General features: G+C 47.7%; 1 long non-coding RNA gene across 1 annotated transcript; it reads right to left on the reverse strand.

Annotated features, from left to right (window-relative positions):
- Positions 1 to 1,383: 1,383 nt before the first annotated feature.
- LOC124666792 lies at positions 1,384 to 4,385 on the reverse strand. Its single transcript, XR_006991037.1, has 2 exons — positions 4,009 to 4,385; positions 1,384 to 1,641 (listed from the first exon to the last, which is right to left on the reverse strand). It is a non-coding gene; the product is annotated as an uncharacterized LOC124666792 (long non-coding RNA).
- Between the last annotated feature and the right edge of the window lie 1,287 nt (positions 4,386 to 5,672).

Genomic DNA, 5,672 nt, shown 5'->3' on the forward strand with positions numbered 1-5,672 from the left:
GCATTATCTGGATTTCGACGTCGCCGTCCTCCGCCCCGGTCCTCCTTTTGCGCAAGACCGATGGCACCTGGCGCTTCTGCATCGACTATCACGCCCTCAACACCCTGACGTCCAAGGACAAGTTCCCCATCCCTGTCCAAGGACAAGTTCCCCATCCCTGTCGCTACGCCCCTGACGCGTCTACTTCGACGCGACGCCTTCTCCTGGGACGAGGAGGCGACTACGGCCTTCGAGGCCCTTCAGCGGGCCCTCACGATAGGCCCCGTCCTCCAGATGCCGGACTTTGACATGTTGTTTGTGGTGGACTTCGACGCCTCTGGCATTGGCTTCGGCGCCGTCCTCCACCAGGTCGATGGGCCGCTGGCCTTCTTCAGCTGACCCTTCGAATCAACAGACTGGTTGCATATATAAAGCTAGCCAGGGCACCCGAAATAAGGGGGACAATAGATAGGCGACATAGCTCCGCCTACGGCGGCATCCTGTAAACATACTCATGATCATATAGTAGATTGCTAGCAGCACGTAGGGATCCTCCACCGAGGGGACCCGAAGCTGGGTACGTCGTGTGCCTAGTCTCGCTCCCGGAATCTCCATCGTCGCTCTCTCCCAAAACCCAAATCTACAATACGTAGGCATTGCCGAGGTGTTCCCTCGTCAATTGGCGCCGACCGTGGGGATTGCGACGACTGAATTTCGTTATCCGGACGAGATCCCTCGTCATCAACAATTTCATTACGACGCTGTCGTTTCCGTGAAACTCGAACCAGCGGTACGTCCGCCAAAATCGATTCATCCATGACAAGCGCGGGCGGCGGCCAGGATTTTTCCGCGTGCGCGTGTGGGAAAGCACAGCTCATGGTTGGCGTGCCCGTCGAAAGTTCCGGGAGGAAAGCTAAGTGCTTGTTACTTCTACTTCCCGTATAGACAGGCAATAGCTATTATGGGCAAGGCTACACAGTGCCTATAGACAGGCAATAGCTATTATGGGCAAGGCTACACAGTGCCCAGGCACTGGGTAGTCTTCCACGGTGCCCCTTCCAAAAGTAGAAAAAAAATGTTATCCGTCCCGGTGCCTTACCAAAAAGGGAAGTTCTGGTCCCCTGGTCCCCGTTCGGTCCTTCTTGGTTTCCATCAGGCGCCCAGACCACACGGATTTTCCGTGAGGTGAAAAAGATAAACACAGTTCCGTTGCTAGTTCATCACATAAAAATACTGTAATCCACGCATGTGGTTTGGAAAAGGCCAAGAAAAAAATCACACGTACGCATCATAGTCCTTTTTATGACCAATTTCGTGCAATAAAAATATCAGGGGACAGGCATAAAAGGATGGATATTACGACCAATTTCATGGTTAATATAACCATGTGACAACATCTGCATGTAACTAATCTTACCTTGCATAAAGTAGTGACATAAAACCACGCATGAAAAAGAACATACAAGTCCATGTACAGATGTACTAGCATCACCTCCAGCTAAAGAAAGATGCAGAAAAGTAGGCATGTTCATACACAACTACAATGTACATTTAAAGCAAAGATCATCTAAACCTGCTGCGTACACAGTGAGCTTCACCAGGATACTTGTTGCAGTCAACACCATTGTTAGGTTGTAACCAGGGAGATTCCTTTAAAGTGAACTGTAACAAAATTGAGCAAAAACACACAGTTACATGCAGTTTTCAGTCTTCCCTGTAAATGTTAGTGATTTAGTAAACATGAACATATATGTCTCAAGCTACATGAAAATGATCATACTTGCCAAAAGAAAGGTTTGATGAAAATGACCCAAGAAACTTCAGAGGAAAGATACTACATCCTGTATGTACAAAATTACATAACTTATTACTGATTTCACACGTTTGTTACATACATAGACAAAACTTGATGATCATAATGTATATTTAAGAACAACTTTGAAACATACTTTACATATCATAATTTTCAAAAATCACATCCTAAATTTACAAGCTCATCAAATCAAAAATCAACAGCTGAAACCTACATCCGATGTTTGCAATAGTACACAGTATTAACGAATCGGATATGTGACATCCATTTAACTTATTCATATGAGAAAAAACCCTGGATACTGTGTGTACAAGAAGTACATCTAATACTACTGATTAACAGGGATTACTACATGCTTGGCACAATTTTAGCATCAAAAAATACATCCAACTAACAATTCAGCATTTAATTATGTACCTATCAATTTAATTATGTACCTATCAGATAAACATAAACCTGCTATGTGTCCATCATTTCATAAAATACTACATCAAATAAGGGGCGCACTGAGTGTCCTCCGGGAGATCAAAACCCTGATCCTCTAGGTCGCCAGCCGTTCGATACGAACAATAGCAACCATATGATTCGGTCGGGTCAACGCTCCTGCACGAAAAAAAACCAATAGGGAAAAAAAATTCTCCTCTCCTCCCGACACTCACGCACGGCCAACGCCGGCGATGTTGAGTCCGGCTTGCATCCCCGCGGCCCGTGCCGGCAGCCCTGCCGCCCCTCGCAGCTAGCCTGTGGCAGCACCACCGTCAGGTTCGCCGGCCTCCTTGCAGCATGGTGGTGCTCGGTTTGTAGCAACCGCCGCCGGTGTTCGGCAACTGCCACCGCTTGTAACAAATCGCTCGGCCTCTGGCGTTCGCAGCAACCGTCGCTCCGCCTCTTTAGCACCGTGGTCACCCTTGTAGTAGCAGTAGTCGCCGCCACACGTAGCAGACACCAACACCCTGCTTGTAGAAGACACTGACCTTTGTAGCAGACGCCAATGCCTATTGTAGCAGAGCCCGCCGTCTCTTGTAGCAGACGCCGCCACCGCTTGCAGCATCGGCTCCCCGCGCAGCTCCGGTAAACGACGCCGCCCATCGTAGCTGAAGACGACGCCGTTGGCAGCATCGGCTCCTATCTCTCGTAGATCCAACAAACGCCGGTCGCAACATCACGCCTGGCAACTCCCGTCGTCCCCAGCATCAGCGGCGGCGCAGCCCGACTTCTCAGGCGTCCATGGAAGCCTCAACCTTGTTGCCCCTGTTGGTGTCAACCCCGTCGTTGTAGGAACCCCATGTCAGAGCACTACCGCAAGGCACTGGTGGCGAGGCAAGGAGCGGAGTACGCGGCGGATAGGGAGGCCCATGCTGGTGGGGGAGATCCATGGAGGCCGCCACTGTTTGAGAGATCCGTCGCGGCGAGCTCCGGTACCAACTCTGTGTGATAGTCTGTGCGGGTGAAGAAGAAAAGGGATAGAAAACATGTGGAAAGAGCCACAACGGGTACACATGGCGTAAGGAGAAGGCGGAGGACAGAACATACGCGATCCCCCGGCTGTTCCAAAGAGTTTTCCATCAAATAAAGACTGCTTGGGTCAATTACATGTAACTATTGAGCCAAATCTACATGGAACCACTACTGTCTATTGTGACACCACATCAATTAAAAAAAAAAATACATCGTATATACTGTGGTTGGGAAACATACATGTAACAATTGAGCCAAAAATACATGCAAAACATTAGTGACTATTGTAGCACAGAGAAACACAACTTATTGTGAACAATTGAGTGAACTGCATGTAACAATTAAGCCAAAGATACATGGAAACTTAATTAAATACATCCAATATATACGCTGGATGGGTCAATTACATGTAATAAGTAATAACAGATCAAAACTTCTACATGCAAACACTACTGCCTACTATAGCACAAAGGAGGGCAACATATTGTGAACAAAACCTGCTACCTATATCCACATCAGAAAATACAACCTATATACTGTGGATGGGTAACATACATGTACCTATTGAGTCAAAACTACATGGAAAATCTACTGCCCCCCATTCTAAAAGTTGTGCAGCGTGAGCACCACCGTGAGCTGTGGATGGATAACATGATTTGTGGACATGAACTGAGCACCACAGTGCCTCCTAAAACTTATACAACCAAGCACAAGTTGGGGTGTGAATCAGGCAGCACCCGCTTGGAGAAAACACTCACCAGGTCACAAAATCCGTAGACGAGCACACCATCTTGGGAGCGCCGTCGATCTTCTCTCCACAGCTCCGGCGCAGGAGTAGGACATCACTGCCAGCGCGATGAGCGCTCCGGTGAGTGGGAGCTCGCTGATGTTGGTGACGCTAGGCCCATACCGCTCCGATCTCGTGGACGCGGCCGCGGCGAGCCGGCGGCGGCACGGCGGCACCCCCAGACCCCCGCCTCGATCCACCACTGTCCGCGCCTACCCGCCACAAGAACGACCCCCGCGGCTTGCTGGCGGCCCGCTCGCCGCCGATAAGGCAGATTTAGCCGGGAGATCGACACGTTGGCGTGAGAGGAAGCGAATGTGAATGGAGAGAGAAGAGGGGATGAGGACGACCTGACTTTGAGGTCGATGTTTTTTTCTCTGGACGTTTGCGCGATTATTTCCAGCGGGCAGCCGATCGATCGTGATCGGACGCTCGTGAGTGGGGAGCACCGCGTAAGACCACACAGTGCCCAGGCACGAAATAGAATTTGGGTTACGTTTATCTGTGATTCGTTCACGTGGTGTTTCTATTTACTCATTATGGCAGATTCGTGTGAATAGTCAGTGCGCTCTTTCGTGGCACGAGATGATACAATAAGTATAGATCGATTCCTATGGTAAAAATATCACCAATACGACGAACTCGACCACGCCATCACCCGCCACGTTTGGGGCTCACCAGCCGAGGATTCGCTGAATCAGCTGCTCCTCTTCATCCACTATGTTGGCAACATCTACTACTTTCAGCGAGGCATCGCGCGATTACAGACTACGTTCGGAACATGATTTGCGTCCACAATGACTTCGCCGCACCCGATAAAAAGCTAAGTTTTCTTTTTTTCTCCAAGATTTAGTTATTTATTTACTTTCGCCATAGCTGTGTCATTACAATACTACATCAAATACACCCGAATACTCAGGGGCTGCATCATTACATCATTAGAGCAAATTCACCTAACACTTGAGGCTGTATCATTATTTCGTTACCACAAATATATTCGGTTACTTGGTGAATTTCTTTTCTTCGGCTCTGGATATATCTTCTCCGGCTCAGTGGAATTATTTTCTCCGGTTCAGTGAAATTATTTTCTTCGGCTCAATGGAATTATTTTCTTCGACTTAGTGGATTTATCTTATTCGGCTCAGTGGATTTATTTTCTCCGGATTACTGGATTGGTTTTCTTTGGGTTATTATTGGTTCACTTATACAATATTACCCGATGCGTTTTCGGGTAAATGGATTCATCTTCTATGGTTATTACTGGAACTATTTTCTCCGGCTCAATGGATTCATCCTCTATGATATCAACGGATTCATCTTTTATGGTTATTACTGGATTCTTCGGGTCAATCGATTCATCCTCTATGATATCAACAGATTCACCTTTTATGGTTATTACTGGATTTTTCGGGTCAATGGATTCATCCTCTATGATATCGGCGGATTCATCTTCAATATATGATGGTGTAATATTTAATATGGATTCATCTCAAGTACTTCATCTCGGACTTCATCTTCAGTATTTCATCCTTAATGGCCTTCTTTCGGCGACACGGATAATACTCGGGGGCTCGACAACGACTTCGCCCCGAGTAACAACGGTGACACGGCGTCTAAGCAACAATCATGAAATCA

This window comes from Lolium rigidum, chromosome 6 (genome assembly GCF_022539505.1).
Source record: "Lolium rigidum isolate FL_2022 chromosome 6, APGP_CSIRO_Lrig_0.1, whole genome shotgun sequence".
Taxonomy (NCBI): Eukaryota; Viridiplantae; Streptophyta; class Magnoliopsida; order Poales; family Poaceae; genus Lolium; species Lolium rigidum.